Source organism: Cervus canadensis, chromosome 23, assembly GCF_019320065.1.
Source record: "Cervus canadensis isolate Bull #8, Minnesota chromosome 23, ASM1932006v1, whole genome shotgun sequence".
In the NCBI taxonomy this organism is placed as follows: domain Eukaryota; kingdom Metazoa; phylum Chordata; class Mammalia; order Artiodactyla; family Cervidae; genus Cervus; species Cervus canadensis.
The window spans coordinates 33,362,476-33,388,583 of NC_057408.1; positions in this window are offsets into that span (position 1 = coordinate 33,362,476).

Sequence of the window (26,108 nt, forward strand, 5' to 3'; positions counted from 1 at the left end):
ATAATTTCCTCTGAGAGACTGATGAGCCATAGAACTGAACCTCATATGCTATTTTATTGGATTTCTGCATATAGTTCTATCCCTGAAACATGTCCATGCCCCATTTGCCTTTTAAGATGCCTCCCTTTATCTCTGTTGGATCTGTGTGATAGTGGTTGCTTTTCTGGACACACTGTCTGAAGTTCTCCTCTCTGGACTCAGTGTTCAGTCTTCCTTCCTAGCCTGTCTTCTCCATGGGACTTCCCAACTCTTATGTGTGGATCTAGCCTTTCCTAGTTGACACCATTATATTCTGGTTAGCTCTTTAGTTATTATCCACCTACCCCCATATGAAAATGCTATGACATTTTCCATCTAGGAATCTCTCTATTGCCCATTTAAAATAAACAGGCTCATTAACGGCAGAAATCGAAGAATGAATCTTCACTACCAAAGGCTATCTTCAGGCCAAACCCACCACACTTATAACATAGAGGTTAGGAGATAACTTCTGGGATCAGTCTTGTTTCAAAATTACACTCAAATTCTTGGGTGGTTATGTGATTTCAGCAAGTTACTGAACTCGCCTAAATATCAGGGTTTTGTTTTTTTGCTTTATTCTATAAACTAGGAATAATACTACTTTTTGATATAGCATTATTGAGAAGAGTAAAATAGCCAAGAAGAGCACCTGACAGATATTAATCCTCAATAAATGTGCATTATTGTTGTTATACTATTCATTTCCTGAAGATACCCAGGTGAACCGCATTGTGGTTCTTCATCCCAAGAAGTTGACAGTGAAGCGGAGGACATTAAATACATGTTTAGATAGTAATAAATGTTAATGAAGATGTACAGATAAAATTATTGTTGGAGTTGGAAAGTACTTTTGACCAGGGGAGTCAGAAAAAAAAGATCTTGGCTGTGTTAGCATTTTACTATATTTTTGCATTTGAGAATGACTGTATTTTCTGACAAAGCTAATAAAAAGGGTTCACATGCGGTGGGGATTACATTTCCAGAGGCTGCACTAAGCTGGAAGAGTTAAGGTACTATGTAATTGAGTCCTTAGGGGAAACAAAATGAGATAGGTTTTTTATCTTCATCTGAACGATGAGGAAACTGAGTTTCGAAGTTTAAAAGTCAATGGAAGTAGTGAGAAACTAGAGCAGAATAGCTAGAAACAAAAGTCTTAGAAGTCCAAACCCTGGTCTAAATCACAATTTCTCGTCCAGTAGCCTGGAAAGAACAAGAGAGTCATCCCGTCTCTCTTTGGGTGTTTTCATTAACAAGGCACCCGAGAGATGACTTATTCTATTGCTGGAGAATTCTGGGTTTTTAAAATACTATTTTTGGAAATAATATTTCTATAATTATTGTAGGTTTTTCTCTGATCTTTTCAATATTGTGTTGGGAAAAAAAAAACAATCAAAACCCTGACAGTTCAGAGGTGACCCACTGTGACTAGATTGGTAGACCCTATCATATGACTCATATGGAACAATATATCTTGGTATTTTTTAAGTGAGATACATTGATTTGGATAATATAGATAGCATTTATTTTTGAGTTAACACAGATACTGGGTGGGAATAAATGCAGCCAATACATTCATGTTCAAGGACAATAATCATAGCCTAATGAAGCAAGTGAGAGAAAGGTACACTGGTAATGTTTGAATATACATAAAGAAGTTTGCTGAAATGCTTCGTATCTTTGATTATCAGATGGATTGGATGTGTTAAGAGAGGTGTACAGAGCAAAGAATATTGAGTGCAGCACTTTAACAGAATCATCTTTTAAGATTTGAAACAGCTCAGCTGGAATTTGATCACCTCCACTAACTTGGTTTGTAGTAACACTTCCTAAGGCACCCTTGCCTTCACACTTCAGCATGTCTCACTTAGGTAACTGACAACACCATCATGGTTGTCCGCGTCTTTAAGAACTTTTTTGAGAATGTGGTTAGACTGTGTTTTAATTCAAGATATCAGTTGCTTCAGACAGAATTTTAAAATAGCATTAATGCAGGATACACTATTCCACTCTCATCATTCAATTTAAATGTGTGTTTTGCGTATGGCAGGAATGTTTTCTTGCCCTTTTGCTTCAAGGTATCTCTTAAGGTTCATTTCATGTCCCAGTCTCTCCTTGGTTAAATATTTTAGGCTCTATCTGACTCTGCTCTTTATGATTCTTACTGGCTACCCCAGAAAATCTAGCAGTGGATTAAATAGGATCTACTCTTTCTCCAATACTTGCATATGTTTGATTTTCTTCCCTAGATGATTATAAAATAATCTCAAGCAAAAGTTATGCCATCTACTTTTGTTTATGTGTGTAATTTCTCTGTATGTAAAGTAAAAAATGCAGAGTAAAGTAGAAATCCACTAGAACCTATTACAATATATAGAGGGAGTAAAGTTAGTACAGACTGTGTAAAGACACAGAGATTGCTAGGTTTCTTTTTTTTCTAAATAATTTTATTTTGAGAAAATTAAAAATTCCCCTGTAGTGTATTTTATTAACATTTCTTTGTTTTTACACTGTTTTTCCATATGAATGTTAGATATATCTATATATGGAGATATAGATGTCAGTATAGATATCAATGGAGAAGGCAATGGCACCCCACTCCAGTACTCTTGCCTGGGAAATCCCATGGACGGAGGAGCCTGGTAGGCTGCAGTCCGTGGGGTCGCGAAGAGTCGGGACATGACTGGGCGATTTCACTTTCACTTTTCACTTTTATGCGTTGGAGAAGGAAATGGCAACCCACTCCAGTGTTCTTGCCTGGAGAATCCCAGGGATGGGGTCGCAGAGTCGGACACGACTGAAGTGACTTAGCAGTAGCAGTAGCAGCATAGATATCAATTAATTATAGATATAGATGGGGCTTCCCTGGTGGCTCAGACATAGAGACTCTGCCTGCAATGCAGGAGACTAGGGTTCAATCCCTGGGTCAGGAAGATCCACTGGAAGAGGGAATGGCAACCCACTCTAGTACTCTTGCCTAGAAAATCCCACAGACAGAGGAGCCTGGTGGGCAGCAGTTCATAGGGTTACACTGGGTCAGACATGAATATAGATATCTCCTATTGATTCTGTATCTTGAAGAAGCTAGACTGTTTAGTGATATCTAGCACATCCTGCCCACTCCAATGTTCTTGCCTGGAGAATCCCAGGGACAGGGGAGCCTGGTGGGCTGCCATCTATGGGGTCGCACAGAGTCGGACACGACTGAAGCGAATTAGCAGCAGCACCACATACTGATTCCTACTAAAACTGAATAACTTCATCCTCAGTTCTCTGCACTAGGATCTGGTACATACCAGCAGATGTATCGATCCAAGATCAAGAAAGTATTCCCCAGCAAGCTCTTCTGTCTCCTTAGGAAAACTTCTGTCAGAAGAAGAAATTATTTTCTAACACCATATACTAAATATTAAAAAAAAAAAATCTTCTTTGTGCTCTACCTCTTCACTGCTTTTTGATTTCCATTGTTTCCTTAATTGATAATATAATATTTTTCTCAATAAAATATATTACATTTTAAAATTAGGATATAGTGTGAGTAGTATCTTGTTCAAGTAATTTAAAAGTATAGAAGTTAGAATACCCTAAAGACTCCATACAAAACCTTGGAGCTAATACATTAATTTAGTAAGGTAGCAGCATATAAGATCAATACACATAAATCCACTGTATTTCTTTACACTATTAATGAAATATCATGACTAGAAATTTTAAAAAAAAAGTCCAGTTTAAACTTTATTAAAGAAAAAAAATGTACATAGGAATAAACTTAATCAAGGAGGTGAAAGACCTCTATGCTGAAAACTATAAATCTTTGATAAAGTAAATTGAAAGTGATTCAAAGAAATAAAAAGATATCCATTGCTCCTGAACTGACAAAAAATAATATCCATAAAGTATCCATACTACTAAAAGCAATCTACAGATTTAATTTTATCCTTTACAAAATACCCATGACATTTTTCACAAAATTAGAACAAATAATCCAAAAATGTATATAGAACCATCAAAAACCCAGAATTGCCAAAGTAATCAGAGGAAAAATAACAAAACTGGAAGCATAATCCTTCCAGGTGTCAGACAATACTACAAAGCTACAGTAATCAAAACAGCAGAATATATAGTATTGGCACAAAAACAAACATATGGATTAATGAAACATAATAGAATAGAGAACCCAAAAATAAGCCCACACATCTCCTGTCAATTAATCTATGACAACAAAGGCAATATATACAATGGAGAAAAGACAGTCTCTTCAGCAAGTGGTGTTGGGAAAGCTAGACAGCTACATATAGATCAATGAAATTAGAACTCTCCCTCACACCATAACCAAGACCTAAGGCATGACACTATAAAACTCCAAGAAGAAAAGATAGACAAGCCATTCTCAAACAAAAAATGTATTAATATTTCCTTAGATCAGTCTCCCAAGAAAAAAGAAATAAAATCAGCAAATGGGACCCAATCAAAGTTACACGCTTTTACACAACAAATGAAACAATCAAAAAATGAAAAGACAACTTACAGAATGGGAGAAAATATTTGCAAGCAATGTGACTGAAAAGGGGTTAATATCCAAAGCACACAAACAGCCCATACAACTCAGTATTATTTTTAAAAAGGAAGCAATTAGAAATATAGAAAGTTTACATGTGAGTATGTGTATGTTTGTTAGACCTCATCCATGGAAGCTGTCCAATTGATAGCAGGTATCTAAACTACGGGCTTCCCATTTGGTACTAGTGGTAAAGAACCCACCTGCCAATGCAGGAGACATAAGAGATATGGGTTTGATCCCTGGGTTGGGAAGATCCCCAGGAGGAGGACATGAAAACCCTCTCAAGTATTCTTGCCTGGAAATCCCATGGACGTGGGAACCCTGGCGGTCTACAGTAAATGGGGTCACAAAGAGTCAGACATGACTGAAGCAACTTAGTACACATTCACATGCATCCAGAAATATAATATCCATGCATGCATTAAGAGATAAATGCTATATACATTTATATTTAAAATATTGCTGAATTTCACTTTATGTTTCAAAAAAATAAAATTTTGTATCACAGAATTTATTTCTAAAAGAAACCTTTATAAATGCTTTTAAATATACCTTTTCATTCACAGATCCAGGAAAAAAAAAAAACACCTTTTCTAAGATTGTATTGTTAAATCTGGGATTGATGTAAGAGTTTTTGAACTCCAATCCATTTTCCTTCTAAGATATTTTATCTCAAGCAAGAAATAATTGAAAAACCTAATATGTATTAAATGTTCTCTGCAAAGAGAAAACTTGACTGTTGCATTTAGAGTTCTCACAAATTAGTTGAGTGCATAATAACTGATATTTTCTCAGCTTTATGAGAAAATGCACTGACACACCTTCATTGTGCAATTTAATCCTTCCATTTACCTACACAGTTGATCCCATATGCAAGTGAAAACACTGGAGTTCAGCCAGGTCAACCAACCATGGATTCAAGGCAAAGGACTGAAGATTTAACCTAGATTATTTTCCTCGCTATATCAAGCTCCCTTAACTCTGTGTAAGAATTATGTTCAAATGAGAGATCTATTTGCAGTGTTACAGAAAAACTGTCATCAATTTTTTTGTTCTTAAGCTGGGCTTTTTGAAATTGTTGGAAAAAGAACAAATGCTAAACTTTCTGAATACAAAGGGAGACGACTGTGTTGCCTGGCTCTGCAACTCAAAGCCACACTAATTCTCAAAGTTAGAAAATGTCCCAAGCACCTTGTAAGAAGTAAGTTTCTGTTTAGCATCTTCAACCTCCCAAAGGCCAACCCATGCTCACATAACTCTTAGACCCTTGATGGAGTACGATTACTTTCCATTGATTTAAAGCAAACAAGTTTCCGCACTGGCAATGACAACTGACCTATTACAAAATAGAACGATTGATTACAGACATGCTGCTTCTCATATGTAAGTGCACACACCAATTTTCATTTAGGTAAATGCAATGAAACCAAACCTACTACAAATTTTCTCAAGTCAAACATTGTCTTGAGGTTAGAGAGAATCAATTTATAATTTGGAGAGCAATTATTTAGGCCTTTAGACTTCCAAAAGAATGAAGTGGAACAAACATCTTAGCCAGAAAAATCAAGCATTTCACCTCTCCTCACATCTATGCTTGAACCTCAGCTCTGGGGCATAACTCAAGATTTGAAATTAAAGTGTTTCATTTGCAGCCAATTAGGTCTAGGATTAGATTCTGCAGCCTCCTTGCACATGAGGACAAGAGGGCGATTTCCAGCAACCTTATTTCCACTCCCTTACCCCTTCACACATCCCTTCAGAACCATCACCGCCTTCATCAAAACAATTTCATTTGTACTTAGGAATGCATTATAGCCGGTAAGCGGAAGGTACAGAACAAGCTTAACCACTGTAGCTTTCTTTCTTTCTTTTTTTTTTTTAACCATCTGAATATCACGAATCCTGTATTTCACCGTGGTATAAGGTCTCTGATTACATCAACCTCTCCAAATTATGCTGAAATGAAGGCCATTCAATTTGCTACAATCAGTAACTTTCGAAAGAGCCCACATAATTGATTTCACAGTAATATAGGCATAGGTGACTGAGAGCCTCAGCTTCATTTAGACAATGTTTTCTTTCATTCCAAAGTGCAATATTCAATAGAAATCAAATCCCGCCCCCCAACAGTTGGCAGCTAAGCTTTGGCACATATGAAGCTTGCTTTTTTTTTCCCCCTTTTTTTATGGTGCAGAAACATGAAAATTGAAATTATTGCCCAGTGTGATCTAATAGAAGTCGACAGCCTTTAGGTGAATAACTTTTTTTGGAACTCTCTCTGACGAGGATTTCAACCAGCAGGCAAGGAGCCACTCTGAATGCCATGCAGACCTCCAGCAACATTTGTTTGGGAGGTAGTTCCTTATCCAGTATACTGAGAGTTGAGATGTGAATGTGGATATTGTTTCAAACATTGCTCTACACTATTTGCCTATTTATAGTATGATCTGATTTTCACTCTGCTTTGAGTAATTACTGCTAATGATCTTTACTATTTCCAGATGCACATGTGACTTTGACCTTTAAAAGGATAACAATGCACACTGATCATGTACTTTTACTGACCAGACTGCGACCCATCTCAAAGATATGGAAGAGGAGGCAGGTTCTGACTTGAAGAAGTATATAGTCAAATTTTCCCTAGGTTTTCATTCAGAAGTTAGTTCAATCAGAATTGTTAAATCCATGACTTTATTAGGCAATTATTTGGTGGAGGTGGCGATAAAGCATACCTTAACTCAAGAATTTGGTGGACTAGTATTCAATCCTCAGCTGAAACTTTGGGACCTACATGGCCTGGGAAATTCACTTATCTTCTCTGAATTCAATTTATTGATTAATATGGTGTTTATTTTAACTATTATTATGAAATTTATGTCCTCAAAAATGGATTTTTATCATGACTGTAGAGTTCATACTGGGTACTAGCTGAGTTTTCTTGGGTAATTTACATAATCCTCTGAACCTCAGTTTCCTCAACTGTAAAGTTAGAATAACAACACTTCACATTTTTGAAAAGGATGAAATTAAGTAATGACTGTTAAGTGTTTACCACAGTCACAAAAGTTTTCATAGTTATTATAAAATTGCACTTGGTTTCTCTAACCCCATTGCTTGTTGATTCTCAGTGAATGTGAGTGTCCCTGAATGAGGTTACATAAGTTCTAGAACTGTAAATCACATTCATGCACTACATTTTCAACGTAAACATAATAGAAAAGAAAGCACATTCATTTAACTTATTACAGAGAATTAACATATAAATGCTAAAGGTTATTTTCATTGGAAAATGAGATATTGGATGAACATGTCTGATACTTTGGGCACTTGCAGAAGTCGTGGTTGGCTCTGATCCATCGGGACTGGAAAGCTGAGAGCACCAGAAGAAGCAAGATGGTAAAACCGCATCAAGGACAATGCATGAGGACAAGCAGCGCTATGATCTGTCTCTGGTGTCTCCCATGGGAAAGGGACCTGCGTGACAGTATAGATGTCATGCCTTTTCCATTACTGGTTTGACCTTGTTTTGTCTGTCTATCATTACACTTTACCATGCATACTATGTAAAAATAATTATGGTTCTTACTTTGTTCTTTCTTTAACTCTAGTTTCTCTTCTCTGGTGGCTTTTAATATCTACAACATTGCGAACATTAGTCTCTCTAAGTGACAAAGACAATTTTCATTATTAAAAACCTTTATGTGGTTATGTGGTATTAATAAAATCTGAGCCATATGCTAAAAAAGAGAGATTTATAGAATACATTAGATAAATAGTCTAGGAAACAAATGCAGAGAGTCATTTTTAAAAGGACAGAATTTAATATGACCTATTACACAAAAAAATAGTTTTGCTATTATATATTTAATACCAGTTTGTTAGCCTGGAAGAAGAGAGTATCAATTTTCCTTGCAGTAAATAATCATGGCACATATATTTAATGAGTTATTTACAAATGATAACATAGTAATTCTAAATAAAAATCAACTATGCCACATCATTAGAAAATACTGTTTTTCCCCAATGGCCTTACTGTAAAACTTACCATGAGCCTCAAGGCACATTACTTGGAGGAAAACAAAACTAATCTCTTTGGATATGAAAAGTGGTGGAGACTACTGTGGTGAGGAAAGCAAGATCATGAATAAAAAACTAGCAAAATCTAATCAAGGATGTTACCACTGAAAGGGAGAATTTTCCTAGGGAATTCCACTGTTCATTCTTTCATTCATTTATTCATATAACAAAATTGCTGTTGAAAATGCCTTATTGGTGAGACAACTGAGGCCTTAAAAATAAATTTAAATATATTTTACTAAGCTGAATGATTCATTGAGTTCAAAACCATTTAACTTAAAAGTAATATCACAGAGATAGTCCATAGTAAATATTTATGCCAAATTTTCAACATTATAACTTTTTAATTTAATGACAAAATTTTTCATTTGGAAATAGACAATTTTCTAGAGTGAAAAATTTGCTAATCTTTCAAAAAGTTGTCTCCCAGTCTCTTACTTGGATTAGCAATTTCTTACCGATCTCTCTAAATTTACTCCTCACCCTTTTCCATCATGCTTTGTGACCAAAGAGAATAATATTTATAAGCCAAAGCAAATAAATTAAAACAAAACCAAAAACCCTGCCTCTGGCTTTGCATTGAGCTTGGCCAATGGAAGGTACCTGCAGAAGACTCAAGGGCAGGAGTGTCAAATTGGAATACTCATTCTTCTTGCTCCTGTCTGGCCAAGTTGCCACAGGTTGGATGTGTCCTTCTACCAAAGGCCACAACTCCTGCTTGGTATTTCTAGCCTACAGCTTCCTTAAAAGTTCTTTTAAGCACATACTCCTTTTATTCCTTCAAGGTTTGTGAGGACACTTTACTGTCACTAATCCTGGAATACTGCATTATCCCTTGTTGTTTTTTTTTTAAATGTGCCTGCATTTTTCTGAATAACCCCCTCTATTAATCTCTCCTTGATTACTCAATTTCAGTGCACCATCTGTTTCTTAATGTTTCTCTGGGTGGTACCTTGAAATGGAAGATCCTGAGTCTTCCCTTAGGTGTGGCCTCCTCCCCAAGGTAGGGGTACCATCCTTGTTGTCCTATTGAGTGGCCTGAGATAACATTCTCAGATACAAAGTGAAGGACAGATTCAATGGTACTTCTAAATAGCAAAGTGAATCAAGCTAGACTCCAGAAGTCCTGGACTAGGAAGGATGGTCAGGAGGAGAAGCAGTGACAGATTGTCATCCCATATGCACACACCAGGCATCATTAGAATAGCAATTTTATAACTTGCTTTTTCAGTTAACATACAATGTAATCACTTTGTCATATTCTTTAAGCTTCATTTTGGCTACATATTATTCTGAATGCAAGGCTGGGTTTCTAGGATTCATAAATTCTGGAAGTATAAAAAGCATCTTGCAGTTTTATTTGCTGTTCTCCTCCTCCCATTCCTAACAAGCCGTGTACAGTTGTGGATCCCCCCAAATGAACTTGATGGCTGAATTAGTGTATGAGTCAAGATTTTCTCCAAAGACACCTGAATTCACTCCAGGCTCCTCTACTTGGATACAAGTAAGTATTCCCTTTGTTTCATTTCATACAGTTCATATAGTTGAATGTTGGTAATTATTGGTCTTGTGGAAGACAAGATTTTTACAGATTGTGAGGGGAAGGCTGGTTTCAGGATGGTTCAAGTGCATTACATTTATCATGCACTTTATTTCTATTATTATTACATCAGCTCCACCTCAGATAATTAGGTACTAGATTCTGGAGGTTGGAGACCTTTGTCCTATAGGAAATCTTTCTGGGTGGGCAAAGCTAGTTGACAAATTAGCCTTTTCTCAATCAACCCCTCTTTTAGAGATATTTGAGAGTTTTTTAACAGGTTACCCTCTATTCTGGAAGCTTTGACTTTAGAATAGTCAATACAAAAAAAAATATTTTCTGTGGAAATTACTTCCACATCCCATTTGGGTACCAAAAAATCTGGAATTTTCTGTGCATCAGTCTATGGGGAAAAAAGCATTTAAGAGCTTGGTTATTGCTGTTGTTGTTGTTGCTACTATTGTGTGTATGTTTGTGTGTTCTGAACATGGAGTACTACAACTATAAGCTAGCCAGGAGATAGATTTCTACATAGTACATTTAAGCAGCGTTAAAGTTTATGCTGCTTAAATCACTTCAGTTTGTGGGGTATTCAGATCTCTGAATTTTATGATAATGTCAAGAGAGCTTCTGGTGAGTCCCATTAATTTTTTTGGTATTGTTTAATTTTACATGAGTAAATATAATTACTCCTTTTGTCATGAAGAGCAAGTTCTAATACCAATTTATAATTCATGGAGCTAATTATGTTAACGAGGAGGCAATCTTTCCTCAGCTATCTCCCCTGTAATTTTAAAGGATTTTGATTTTTTCCCCTTTCCTCTACAATTTCTCTTCCAGCTATGAAAAGGAAGTGTACACAATTCATCTGTGATATAATTATTTACCATGGCAACAGTTGTGAATGGGATTGGGAAGTTGCACAGAAGGAGAAAGCAGCTTAAGGGAAACAGCCGAAAAAATCCTTTCAAGACAAGAGGGCTTTCAGGTGGGGATGGTTTTTTGTTTTCCTGACATTTTAAGGAGGGGCTCAGGTTTGCCTAACATTGTAAAAACTGCTGCTGATCCTAAAATAAAAGAGTCTATCTTCTACAGTTGCATTTCGGAAAATCATTTTGATTAAGAGAGTGGCACAAAAGACAAACCCATGTTTTCCCTCTGCATTTGAATTAACAGCCCCCAGGAAGGCAGAGAGAAAGTGTTTCCTGCTAAATGATCAGATAGCATAGCCAGGGGATGTGTGGGAAAAAGAAGACTCCTATTCCTAGTATTCCTAAAATGGGTACTAAGCTCTAACCCCATTTAGCAACAAAAATCTTCCTTTTTGGGTAACATACAAATCTGAAGGAAAAGAAAGAAAGTCTATCCAAATCCAGTGGTGTAATCTTTAGGCTTCACCTGAGGCTGCCACAAATTCTATCCCCATTTCCCTTGTTCAATGGAGTATTGATGATTTTATCCCTAATTGTGTGATGCCAATGAACATAATCAATATTCTTCAAAAGAACACTAGCATGCATATTAAAATAATCATACTATCAAAAGGCAAACCATGCTTTTCTAGGTGTTGGCAGGCTTATGTTCTTTTCACCTGTGAGCGATGCTACCTCTCATAGGCTAGCTTTCTTTCTCTGTGCAGCAATAACTCACATCTAACCATAGCTGAAGTATTCTTGATTGCAGGATAAAATTGCTTCTGTTCAATATTCCAGGATGCTAATTGCATCAAAAGCTGTGGGACAAGCTCACAACTGGGAGCTGTAGGAGTAGAAGGCTTCAGACTGCTTGATCTCCTCAGAAATACACATAAACAAGATAGGCTAGAAAGAGTCTGGTGGCACAATATTCTAAAATGAAAGGTCAAACACACACACGCAAACTTTGACTCCACAAAGCTTGTAGTTCCTATGTCCTACCTGCAGAATCAGCAGTCACTTCACAAGACGATTTTGCTGGTTTCACATCTAGCTGACGTTGCCGCATATGGAGGCCTGTCATTGGGCTGAATCGATGGCATGGCTGAGTCTGGTACCAAGCATCGCTCTTGCAGTGTTTTGCTCACACTGAGCTGAACAAACATAGAGTTGCACAAATTAAACAAAGAAAAATACATTTCTCTTCTAGGAGAAGTTTGAGAAGCACACCACAGTTTCGATTGAATGTTAGAGCTGGAAGTGACCTTTGAGGTCCACATTCTCATTTCCTTATCTTAATAGTTAAGAAAATTGAGTTTCCAGGAGGTCAAAAGTTTAACTTTAGGTGTCAGAAACTTCACACCTTCAGGCTATAGTCGCTCATTGAAGCAAGATGTATAAATATAGAAATAACTTTACAGTCTAATACATGTGATATGTTTATATAAGAAGATAAAAATTCTATAGAAACTAAAGGAAGGAAAGATCAACTGTGAGAGTTAAATAGAGAGATTCATGGAAGAGGAGGCCTTGAACTGAGCCATATATGATGTTGGAGATTCTGTTTGGGGGAGAAGAGGAGGAGGGCCTTTCCCAACCCTGGGAAACTGCTCTTCACTTTGCCATCGGCAATACTGTTGATGAAATCCATTATTAGCTGCAGCTTTGTTGTTTTGCTTTATGGCTTAATTGAGGTTATTCTTCCTAAGCAAAGGTAATTGAGGCCCATAAAAAAAGAAATTGCTCTTGATCCAATCTTTACATTTAGGAACAGCTCAAATATGATACAACTGACAAGTTGGTTTATTCCTTTAACCACACTCATGAACCAACACAGGTACCCCAGTTTTACTACTCCTGGGGATCATCACTTCAGCAACCATGGTGTCCAAGACACTCTTTTCTCTGTTTCCATTAGGAGATTACAGGCATAATTTCAGCCTTCTTGATATATCTGGGGTTTTTTTTTTCCTTTTCTTTTGTCTCTCTCCTTTGTTCTATATTAACCTCCTTAAGTTGTTCATATCCTTTCGCCAAATAGTCTTATCATTCAACTGCCAAGTTTCTCAAGACTCAGTTACTTTCCTAGATTTTCCCTGTTCAGAAATTCTTGCTTTTTACAAAAAAAATTAAAAAAAAAATTCTCTCCTTAAGTTTTTTTTTTTTATTATTATTATTATTTTTTTCCAGTGGGTTTGTCATACATTGATATGAATCGGCCATGGATTTACATGTATTCCCAATCCCGATCCCCCCTCCCACCTCCCTCTCCACCCGATTCCTCTGGGTCTTCCCAGTGCACCAGGCCCGAGCACTTGTCTCATGCATCCCACCTGGGCTGGTGATCTGTTTCACCATAGATAGTATACATGCTGTTCTTTTGAAATATCCCACCCTCACATTCTCCCACAAAGTTCAAAAGTCTGTTCTGTATTTCTGTGTCTCTTTTTCTGTTTTGCATATAGGGTTATCGTTATCACCTTTCTAAATTCCATATATATGTGTTAGTATGCTGTAATGTTCTTTATCTTTCTGGCTTACTTCACTCTGTATAATGGGCTCCAGCTTCATCCATCTCATTAGGACTGGTTCAAATGAATTCTTTTTAATGGCTGAGTAATATTCCATGGTGTATATGTACCACAGCTTCCTTATCCATTCATCTGCTGATGGGCATCTAGGTTGCTTCCATGTCCTGGCTATTATAAACAGTGCTGCGATGAACATTGGGGTGCACGTGTCTCTTTCAGATCTGGTTTCCTCAGTGTGTATGCCCAGAAGTGGGATTGCTGGGTCATATGGCAGTTCTATTTCCAGTTTTTTAAGAAATCTCCACACTGTTTTCCATAGTGGCTGTACTAGTTTGCATTCCCACCAACAGTGTAAGAGGGTTCCCTTTTCTCCACACCCTCTCCAGCATTTATTGCTTGTAGACTTTTGGATAGCAGCCATCCTGACTGGCGTGTAATGGTACCTCATTGTGGTTTTGATTTGCATTTCTCTAATAATGAGTGATGTTGAGCATCTTTTCATGTGTTTGTTAGCCATCTGTATGTCTTCTTTGGAGAAATGTCTGTTTAGTTCTTTGGCCCATTTTTTGATTGGGTCATTTATTTTTCTGGAATTGAGCTGCAGGAGTTGCTTGTATATTTTTGAGATTAATCCTTTGTCTGTTTCTTCATTTGCTATTATTTTCTCCCAATCTGAGGGCTGTCTTTTCACCTTACTTATAGTTTCCTTTGTAGTGCAAAAGCTTTTAAGTTTCATTAGGTCCCATTTGTTTAGTTTTTGCTTTTATTTCCAATATTCTGGGAGGTGGGTCATAGAGGATCTTGCTGTGATTTATGTCGGAGAGTGTTTTGCCTATGTTCTCCTCTAGGAGTTTTATAGTTTCTGGTCTTACATTTAGATCTTTATCCATTTTGAGTTTATTTTTGTGTATGGTGTTAGAAAGTGTTCTAGTTTCATTCTTTTACAAGTGGTTGACCAGTTTTCCCAGCACCACTTGTTAAAGAGGTTGTCTTTTTTCCATTGTATATCCTTGCCTCCTTTGTCAAAGATAAGGTGTCCATAGGTTCGTGGATTTATCTCTGGGCTTTCTATTCTGTTCCATTGATCTATATTTCTGTCTTTGTGCCAGTACCATACTGTCTTGATGACTGTGGCTTTGTAGTAGAGTCTGAAGTCAGGCAGGTTGATTCCTCCAGTTCCATTCTTCTTTCTCAAGATTACTTTGGCTATTCGAGGTTTTTTGTATTTCCATACAAATTGTGAAATTCTTTGGTCTAGTTCTGTGAAAAATACCGTTGGTAGCTTGATAGGGATTGCATTGAATCTATAGATTGCTTTGGGTAGAATAGCCATTTTGACAATATTGATTCTTCCAATCCATGAACACGGTATGTTTCTCCATCTGTTTGTGTCCTCTTTGATTTCTGTCATCAGTGTTTTATAGTTTTCTATGTATAGGTCTTTTGTTTCTTTAGGTAGATATACTCCTAAGTATTTTATTCTTTTTGTTGCAATGGTGAATGGTATTATTTCCTTAATTTCTCTTTCTGTTTTTTCATTGTTAGTATATAGGAATGCAAGGGATTTCTGTGTGTTAATTTTATATCCTGCAACTTTACTATATTCATTGATTAGCTCTAGTAATTTTCTGGTAGAGTCTTTAGGGTTTTCTATGTAGAGGATCATGTCATCTGCAAACAGTGAGAGTTTTACTTCTTCTTTTCCTATCTGGATTCCTTTTACTTCTTTTTCTGCTCTGATTGCTGTGGCCAAAACTTCCAACACTATGTTGAATAGTAGTGGTGAGAGTGGGCACCCTTGTCTTGTTCCTGATTTCAGGGGAAATGCCTTCAATTTTTCACCATTGAGGGTGATGCTTGCTGTGGGTTTGTCATATATAGCTTTTATTATGTTGAGGAATGTTCCTTCTATTCCTGCTTTCTGGAGAGTTTTAATCATGAATGAGTGTTGAATTTTGTCAAAGGCTTTCTCTGCATCTATTGAGATAATCATATGGTTTTTATCTTTCAATTTGTTAATGTGGTGTATTACATTGATTGATTTGCGGATATTAAAGAATCCTTGCATTCCTGGGATAAAGCCCACTTGGTCATGGTGTATGATTTTTTTAATATGTTGTTGGATTCTGTTTGCTAGAATTTTGTTAAGGATTTTTGCATCTATGTTCATCAGTGATATTGGCCTGTAGTTTTCTTTTTTTGTGGCATCTTTGTCTGGTTTTGGAATTAGGGTGATGGTGGCCTCATAGAATGAGTTTGGAAGCTTACCTTCATCTGCAATTTTCTGGAAGAGTTTGAGTAAGATAGGTGTTAGCTCTTCTCTAAATTTTTGGTAGAATTCAGCTGTGAAGCCATCTGGTCCTGGGCTTTTGTTTGCTGGAAGATTTCTGATTACAGTTTCGATTTCCTTGCTTGTGACGGGTCTGTTAAGATCTTCTATTTCTTCCTGGTTCAGTTTTGGAAAGTTATACTTTTCTAAGAATTTGTCCATTTCATCCAAGTTGTTCATTTTATTGGCATAGAGCTGCTGGTAGTAGTCTCTTATGATCCTTTGTATTTCAGTGTTGTCTGTTGTGATCTCTCCATTTTCATTTCTAATTTTGTTAATTTGGTTTTTCTCTCTTTGTTTCTTAATGAGTCTTGCTAATGGTTTGTCAATTTTGTTTATTTTTTCAAAAAACCAGCTTTTAGCTTTGTTGATTTTTGCTATGGTCTCTTTAGTTTCTTTTGCATTTATTTCAGACGATTGGCTTGTCAAGATTTCCTGGTTAGGGAAGCGTGCGTCAGTGTTCTGGCGCGTGGAACTTGATTTCTTCTCTTTGGAGAGCAATGGAGTGCCCAGTAATGAGTTTTGAGATGGGTCTATGTGTTAGGTGTGACCTTGGGCAGCCTGTATGTTGATGTTCAGGGCTATGTTTCTGCGTTGCTGGAGAATTTGCGTGGTATGTCTTGCTCTAAAACTTATTGGCTCTTGGGTGGTGGTTGGTTTCAGTGTAGGTATGGAGGCTTTTGGACAGTCACTTATTACTTAAAGTTCCATGTAGTCAGGAGTTTTCTGGTGTTCTCAGGTTTTGGGCTTAAGTCTCCTGCCTCTGGATTTCAGTTTTATTCTTCCTGTAGTCTCAGGACTTCTCCAACTATACAGCCCTGATAAGAAAACTTCTAGGTTAATGGCTAAAAGATTCTCCCCTGTTAGGGACACCCAGAGAGGTTCACAGAGTTACATGAAGAAGAGGAGAGGGAGGAGGGAGATAGAGATGAGCAGGAGGAGAAAAAGGGGGACTCAAGAGGAGAGAGACAGATCTACGCAGCTGTCTGTTCCCAGAGTGTTCTCCGTGGCCCCGTCACCTACAAAGATTCACAGAACTGGATTGGGAGGAGAAGGGGAAAGGAGGAAATAGAGGTGTTCTGAGGTAGAAAACAGAGAGTCAAGATTGGGAGAGAATAATCTTCGGTTTAAAAATAGGGCTTCTCTTCTTTTTTTTTTGTAAGGTTATAGTGTATTGAAAATGAAAATTAAGGAGTAGTAGAGGAGTACTAGAGGACTTTAAAAGAAATAAGAGAAAAAGAAAAATAGAAAATAGAAGAGAAAAAGGAAAGAAAAAAAAGAAAAAAAAAAGAAAGAAAAAAAAAAATTTTTTTCCCCCCTAATTAAAAAATTGTAAAAGTCTATGGAAATGAAAGTTAAGGAGTAATGGGGGAGTAATAGGGGATTTTAAAGGAAAATAAAAGAGAAAAAATAAAAAATAAAAAAATAAAAAAAAGAAAAAAGAAAAAAGTAAAATTATATCTAGGAGTTTCTCTGGAGCTGTTGCAGTCAGTGTGGGTTCGGCTCAGTTTCAGATAGCTCCTCGTTCCAGCTTACACTTCTCGATATCTACAGGCCCCTTCCGGTGTAGTCAATGTTTCCTAGAGGGATTTTAATCTGTTGCACCAGTCCCTTCTGAAGCGGTTCCCTTTGTTTATTTGGCTTCTGTTTGCCGGTCTCTTCAGAGCCTCATTTCCGCCCTGACACAGGCGGGCGGAGGTGGACTCTTACTCAGGTAGCTAGTTCCGTCGCGCTGCCGGGAGGGGCTGGCGCTGCCGGGAGTGGCTGGCGCTATGGGGACAGGCTTGCGCCGCGGGGTCGGGCTGGCGCTGCCGGGAGTGGCTGGCGCTATGGGGACGGGCTTGCGCCGCGGGGTCGGGCTGGCGCTGCCGGGAGGGGCTGACACTGCTTTCTCCGTCTGCGCTGCTCAGGCTCCCGGCTGTTCTATATGGAGCGCGCCCTGTGCTGCGCGAGGTTCCAGCCCTCAGGTGTTCCACAAAAGCGCGGAGCGAAAAGCTGTGCCTTCTCTCTGTGCCTTCCCCGTCAGAGCGGTCCAGGCAGCCAGGGGCTTGGTGGGCGCACTCTCCCCAGGTGTGGCGCGCCCACTCCCTTCCACGGACCCAGTCTCAGTTTCCGCTGGCGCCAGTTGCGTGCCTGCGCCTTCCGCCCTCCGCGTCCCCAGCCCCAGTCCCCGCCCGCGCCGGTCGGGTGCCTGTGCCCTGTGTCTCTCCGCGACCTTCCCCTCCCCCCTGCCTCCTGCCTCCGGCGGGGCTGGGCCGGTCCGCAGCCTGCGAGCTCCTCTCTGGACCCTCTCGGTCTCTTCGTTCTGCGAGCGGCCGGCAGTGTGTTCGGGCGGGTTAATTTACTCTCTCTCTTTTGGTCTCCCACAGTTCAAGTTGGCACCTCACAGAAGCTCCCTCCGATTGTCCTCAGGGCACTCAGGCCCGGACCCTACTCCAAGCAATGCCGCCTAAGAGTTCCCGGGATGGATCTCCGTCCTTAGCTCTTTTGTCTCACTTTTTATCTTTTATATTTTGTCCTACCTCCTTTCGAAGACAATGGGCTGCTTTTCTGGGCGCCTGATGACCTCAGCTAGCGATCAGAAGTTGTTTCGCGAAGTTTGCTCTGTGTTCAGTTATTCTTTTGATGAATTTGTAGGAGAGAAAGTGGTCTCCCCGTCCTACTCCTCCGCCATCTTGGCTCCTCCTCTCTCCTTAAGTTTTTATCAGTATATTTTCTATCATTGGATTTTCTAGTGGAATAAAAGTAAGTAATTAATATATTCATTCTAAATTGTTTATGTCTGCAAGTGACTAGGAAAGCAGAAAAATAGGACAACTTTCTGAGAGTGAGCTCTGAAATCAATAGCATCTCTCTGGTACAAAGTGGAGGAGGGATACAACAGTTGATGTTTGCTGTTGAAGACTGAACAAAGGAGAAGAAAGAAAACAAGGATTGGCAGAGCCCATCTCAGCACTATCAGAAGAAAGGGAAACTTACACTGAAGACGCTAAATATCTCTCCTTAAGTCATAATGAACCCGCCTGCCAATGAAGGAGACATAAGAGACATGGGTTCAGTCCCTGTCATGTAGGAGCCTCTGAAGAAGAGCATGCAACCCACTCCAGTATTCTTGTCTGGAGGATTCCATAGACAGAAGAGCCTGACTGGTTGCAATTCATAGAGTCACAAAGAATCGGACACAACTGAAGTGACTTAGCAGGCATAAACACATTTGGTGAAGACCAACCTTGGCTATACCTGCTCTCTCAGTAAGAAGGTGAAGAGTTGGATTCATTTCTACTTCCCTGGTGATTCCTTGGTCACACAGACACCTTCTGTTTGGAATTTGGCCAGTTTATCTGTTATGTCTGCACTAGTCATGTGACTTTCACATGTAAATCCTGTTGCATTGTTATCTCTCACTGTCAATTAGATTAATCAGAATTCTGGTTCCATATACCAATTTTATAGGGCTACCCTGATAGGACAGTTGGTAAAAAATCCACCTGCAATGCAGGAGATCCCAGTTGGATTTCTGGGTCCGCTGGAGAAGGGATGGGCTACCTGTTCCAGTATTCTTGGGCTTCACTTGTGGCTCAGCTGGTAAAGAATCCACCTGCAATGCAGGAGACCTGGGTTTGATCCCTGGGTTGGGAAGATCCCCTGGAGAAAGGAAAGACTACCCACTCCAGTATTTTGGCCTGGAGAATTTCATGGACTTTGTAGTCCATGGGGTGGCAAAGAAGAGTTGGACACGACCGATCAACTTTCACTTTCATATCAGTCCTAAAACAGTGATGAGCAAGTGATGAGACTTCTCTGTAAGTAATGAGATCACAGTTAACTGCCAGAAATTAGGTTGCAGCTGGAGCCAGGCTGAGAGTTCTGGATTCAGAATAAATCCCCCAGAACAATGAATGTCAGTTCTTGAGCCCTCTGGGATCAGAGCCTATCAGACTTACCCAGCAAAATTTCCACCATGTTTTATCTATGCCAGTATTTGAGTATATAAGTATATATATATGCATTTTTTTTTTCCTCCTAGATATAGTGACTTACTTTGGAACCCTTGGAAACACAATGCTTTTATTTAAATTGATTCTTTTCTAATAATGGGCTTTTAGATACAGGCAAAGATATCTTAGATCGGGCCAGTTTGCCTACTTCCCAAAGCACAGTTAAACCCTTGTGCACAGGCAATGCATATTCTGTCAGTACATAAAGTTACCTCTTGTGATCACTCTTCCCTTTTAAGAACATGCGGCTTGTGACCCCTCAAAATGTTAGATTGAGCCTGTCAAGATAACATCCGGGATCCCTCTGGGCTTAATGGGGTGAATATACAGACTGTGCTCCTGCAAAGAATGGAAGCTTTCATGCCTTGGAATAGGAATGAGAGGAGAGAATATTCTTGTTGGAATCACAGCATGCCTGTATGCAAATCAACAGTTCAAGGCCATTCTGTAATTATACTGAAATGACCCACTGTAAAACATTTTTCTTGTCCTTTTCCTGACCCCCAGGTAAAGAAGAAGTGGTTGTTAAGTGGCATTGACCATCTATGTCCTCATCCATGTGGCTACTCAGGCTATAGCTGTTTCAAAATGGTGTTTCCCAGCCCCATTCATGTCCAGATGGCTGGTTTAAAGCATCATGAATTGAAAGGAAAAAAAGAGAAAAACATTAGCACAGACAGAATTGTAGCTTGTTCATGGAAAATTAGAAGACGCATTCTTTGATTCTTTTGTGACTCCCCACCCCCATCCCCAAGGGGTTTAGAATTAAAATGGGGACAAAAAGCACCTCTAGATTTATTTGGCTCTGCCATATTAACCATAAAAAAGATCTAGCTTGTTCCAATCTTAACCCAGCAGTACACTATAAATCCAACTTCCCCTCTCTGCTGGGGAAATAAAATCCAAATACAGTAGCATCCAAATAATTATCAAGAGTTGAGCTGTGCTGGCAGGGTGCAATGTACAAGATTCAATTTTAACTAGTGATTACAGACCGGCAACCTTCTAGCCCTGAATGTCAAACGGCCATGTCACTTTCTCCTGTCACAGAGTATGTCAGGACTCACCGCAGCCTGGTGACTTTTCATCAGAGGTAATGAATCTCGTCCTCCTGAGATGGGAAATGTCACTGTGCCTCCCCGCCCCTCCTTCTCCCCACACCTCACCCCTCATTCCCTTCCTGCCACCTGTCTGGGTCCCAATAATTAGGAAAAGGATGTTGTGTGTGACATTGCTTCTCACATCTCCACCAGGGCCCGGCTGCTGTCGATTTAAATTGTGTGGTCAGTACTCAACTTGCAACCATACGTGATAAAATGGCCACCTCGGTAGACAGTTTATGGTGCTGGAGTCTCATGCATCAAGCGCTCTTGTCCTTGAGCAATAAAATGGAAAAACAGTTAAGCTCTGACCTTATAGCCTGTATGGTTTGGGGCTCTAGTCCAACTCCTGATAACTTGCCTTTAAATCTTGTGAACTTGGAGCTTTTTGTTTCTGACCTTTCTGCTGCTAAGATGCCATTTAGGACATCAGTGAGGGTGGAGCCTAGTAGGTCTGCATGGGTGGTGACAGAGAAGGAGAGTTCATGCTTTGTAATAACATCTTTTAACTCTTGAGTTCAGTATCTGACATAAAGCAAACAAACAAAAAACAAGCAAAACTAAACAAGCAAGTACTTTATTTTGGGACCCAATGAAAACACAAATGGTACACATACAAACATAACCACTGATTTTTGAAAACATTTCTTGAATATCTTAAACTCTTAATGTAAATCTCAGGATTTTGGTGGTTTTGAAGGAGTATATATGAGTTGAATTATAAATATTTCTGTTTGTGATAAGAAAATTCCTTTTACTTTTTATAAACTTTATCTTTAAAAAAAAATATCAAGGACCTTTTGTGTTCAACACAGTAATTTAGCCACTAAAGGAAATGATAAAACTATAATATAGGGCATGGTCCCTGTCTTCGATTAATTTGAACAATAATACACATGCCAGGTATAAAATAAGAAAATAAGTGTGAAGTGGGAAGAGACAGCCTACCCTATATGAATAATAAAGCCAACAGGGTACAAGTGAGTTAAACTCATCTCAGATGACAGAAAAGACAAAAACAATCAAACATAGTCCAGAAGCAACAAAGGAAATGGCCCCCAAGGTAAAACAGTACACACAACACAGGGCCGCTTTGTTGTTCGTGCTGGGGACATCTCCATATCTGGCTCTAGTGATTAACTATCCCATGGAACACAGCAGTAAAGTATAGCTGAGGTCAGTTAATCCACTGTCATCTAATGTAAATCAAACAGATGGGAAAGCAAAATCAAGGCTAATCATAGTGTCAAGGATGGTTCCGGAGGAGGCGTGGGCCAGCTCGCTTCCCTTGCTGGGTTGGCATTTTGTTTTTCCTGAAAAGCTCTGTGCTCGCTTACGCATCAAGACTCTAGGAGAAGCAGTTAAACCTTAATGTTCCAGGGCTTCTTAGAGAAAGTTTATTATTTCTAGATGTGAGATTTGCCTTCCTGCATTCTTTTTTTTTTCTTTTTGACTCTCTTTCTTGCCTTGTTCCCTACCTCCCCTCACTCCCTTTCTCCCCACATCATATTCCAGACATTGAGTTCAGCATATGACATAGTAAGCAAAGCAAACTGACATTTTGTCCCAATGCAGCCTGAAGCCTGGTGGAGAAAATGGACAGTGGGAAGTGACAGGTATGGCAAATATCCAGGCAACTACAATCCAGAGTGAGACGAAAATGAAAGAGGCTACACCATGCTATCAGCGCCCCAGGTGCGGTGCCTGGTGCAGACATAGGAGGGTAACAGAGAGAGGTTTCCAGAGGATGCCCAAAGGGAAACAGGAAGTGTTTACAATGATCCTTTAGAAAGCCATGAATCTCTGCATATTTCTGATGTTCTTTTAAAGACTGTCTGAAATCTCCTCCATTGGTGAATAGAATGGGTCCTCCCACTGGGGGAATGAAAAATTGCCGTTGTTGTCATCAGTGTCTTTATCCTCAGTGATTGAAAGTGGCATTTAGAGGTAATCCTCAAGGACAAAAGGGGACTGAATTTGAGGCACATACAATATTTTGATCAAGGTTTTATGCGATGATATTGCAAGCCATGAACACACCCTACCTTCTTTTCATCTTCCCTGTGCTATTACACATTCATTAGGGATGAGGATTGGATGGTAAAGTTAGACATTTTTTAAAAATCATCTACTTGAAGTATTACATAAAGTTGGTTTTCTAGTTTATTTATTCTCCTTGTATCCACTTTTTTAAAATCGTTTTTATTTTATTTTATTTTTTTTGTTTTAAATCTATTCCCAAATTGAGTCTCTATCATGTAGCAGGCGAAGTTTAAATTATTGAGGAATTTAAGAGTAAGTAAAGTAAATAAGAACAATATTTTTTTTCCATTATGTAGCTTACAGTCTAGAACGGGAGCAGACATAGACAAATAATCACAAAGCAATTAGATGCCTATGTTGAGATGGAAAGATTGCTCCTGTATACTAAGTGGCGGGGGGGGGGGCGGTTATGGTCGAGCAAAGGTTTATGGATCTTAAAAAATTGGACATAAGCCAGTATATCTATTTTGGTTAGACAAGCTGCTTATCCAAAATATAGAGGTGAATCTCTTTCCGATGATTAGTAGAATCATTTGTAGCTGCACAGACAGAGTGGATGTTATAGTGGACCCTGTGATGACCGTGGATATTGCAGAAGTGAGGGAAGTGATAGGTATTGCAAACAAAAAGAAGGTGACAGGATGTCCCCTAATTGGACAAGAGGCATGACAGGCACATCTACTTGGGAAGACCTCTTATAAGTCAAATGGCATTAAATTGCAAATGTCTCCCTTTCATCGCCAACCCTTAGACCCTGGTCTTATCTTCAAGTCAGGCTGAATGAAATGCATTTCTACAGGGACAGAGAAATTCCCTGCTCGGTGGAGCTGAGAAGACTGATGGTGTAGTGCTTCTACAAGGAGTCACCAAAGGGACACAACCTCCTTGAAGTGCTGGTGTGTCTGGAACAAAGGTGAGTGGTCACAGAGAAGTCAAACTCTTATTAACTGACAAGGACATGCAAGAGAAACTATTCTATGTGATACAGTAATGGTGGATATATGTCATTGCACATTTGTCAAAACATAGAATGTACAGCATAAAGAGTGGACACTAATGGAAGCTATGGACTTTAGTTACTAATAATGTATCAGTACTGATGGGCTTCCCTAGTGACTCAGTAAAGAATCCACCTGCAATGCAGGAGACCACAGGTAGTGCAGGGGACCTGGGTTTGATCCCTGGGTTGGAAAGATCCCCTGGAGAAGGAAATGGCAACCCACTCCAGTGTTCTTATCTAGGAAATCTCATGGACAGAGGAGACAGGCAGGCTACAGTCCATGGGGTCGAGAGTCTGACAGGACTTAGTGACTAAACCACCACCATCATCACCATCACTATTGACTCATCAATTCTAACAAATGTACTGTGCCGATGTTCATTATAGGAAGGGCTACGGGAGGTGTTGAGGAAGTATATGAAAACAATCTGTAACTTTCCCTCAAGTTTTTGTAAATGAAAAACTGTTTTAAAAAAGAGTGTCTTTTGAATAACACATTCTGTGTAGTGGTTACTCATATAATCTTGAATCTCTTATTCTATGAGCTATAAAGTAAGCATCTATGATGGTTGCTCATATAATCTTGAATCTCTTATGCTATGAGCTATAAGGTAAGCATCTATGATTTTATTTTGATTTGGTAACTTAATGAACATTTGTTGGGTGATAAAAAGAAAGCTAGAATTTAGGGAATACTTTTCTGTTATAAAATATAAAACCTAGTTGCCTAGGAATCACTAAGCAGAAGGAGAATGAAAGCTGCCAGCCATTTGAGTGGCAATTCCAGGTAAGGATGACACCCTGTACAAAGGTTTGAGTGCAAAAATGGGTTCATGTGATGACCTAAAAGTACCTCTCCCTGGTCAAAGGTCTTTAGGACAACTGAACCGTGATCTTGGTCCATTACTATGGGAACTTGCAAACGCAGTTCCTCCTGACTCTAAACTCAGTGTCCTGAGATAAACTTTCTGGAATGGCTCTTTAGCTACATTCATTCTACTAACTTTAATTCCAGAAAAAAACAAATTCTGAGAATTGAAAAAAAAAAAGCTGTTGTACTTGAAGCCAAAAAACATCATCATGAATATCCTATTAAAATGCAAACTTCAGAAATTATATTTCAAATAGTCCTAAGAGGACTAATTAATATTTGTAAAGTGCTTTGAAGACGGAAAGTGCTAAATTAACATCAATATTTATTTATTAATAATCAGACGAGGTGATGCTGCCATCTTGAAGTTGCCTCTTACGATCAAGTACCGACTACTACCATGATTTCACCTTCTTAATTGCCTTCCCTAGCCACCACTGCCATGTGGGAATTCCAGACTTCATGCTTGTGTTTAGCATTTTATTATTTAAAGGTATCACCAGTTCACATACATTATTCGAAGGAATTTCTGTACTTTGAGTGCAGCAAATCTGTGTATTACAATGCAAATTCAGACCTTGCTTTAAAACAAGCTACATTTGATGGTTACTACCAAGCAAAGTATCCATCATACAGCTAAGTAACAAGGTTTTGAATGAATAAATGAATTAAAAACAAATTAACCCATTCATATCTTACAAAATGTAAATATTGCCTTTACCCTTATATCAGACCTATTTCTGTCATTTAGAAAGCCAGTTTGTATATTTTACTCATATTTTGGTACCTAAAAAATGCTATTTTTTTCATATCTTGAACATTAGGTTACAATTTTCACTTCCGTGTGTGTATATATATATATGCCTATAGCAGTCAGTCAGTTCAGTCGCTCAGTCACATCTGACTCTTTGCGACCCCGTGGACTGCAGCAACACCAGGCCTCCCCGTCCATCGCCAACTCCAAGAGTTTACTCGGACTCATGTCCAGTGAGTCGGTCATACCATCCAACCATTTCATCCACTGTCGTCCCCTTCTCCTCCTGCCTTCAATCTTTCTCAGCATCAGGGTCTTTTCAAATTAGTCAATTCTTCACATCAGGTGGCCAAAGTATTGGAGTTTCAGCTT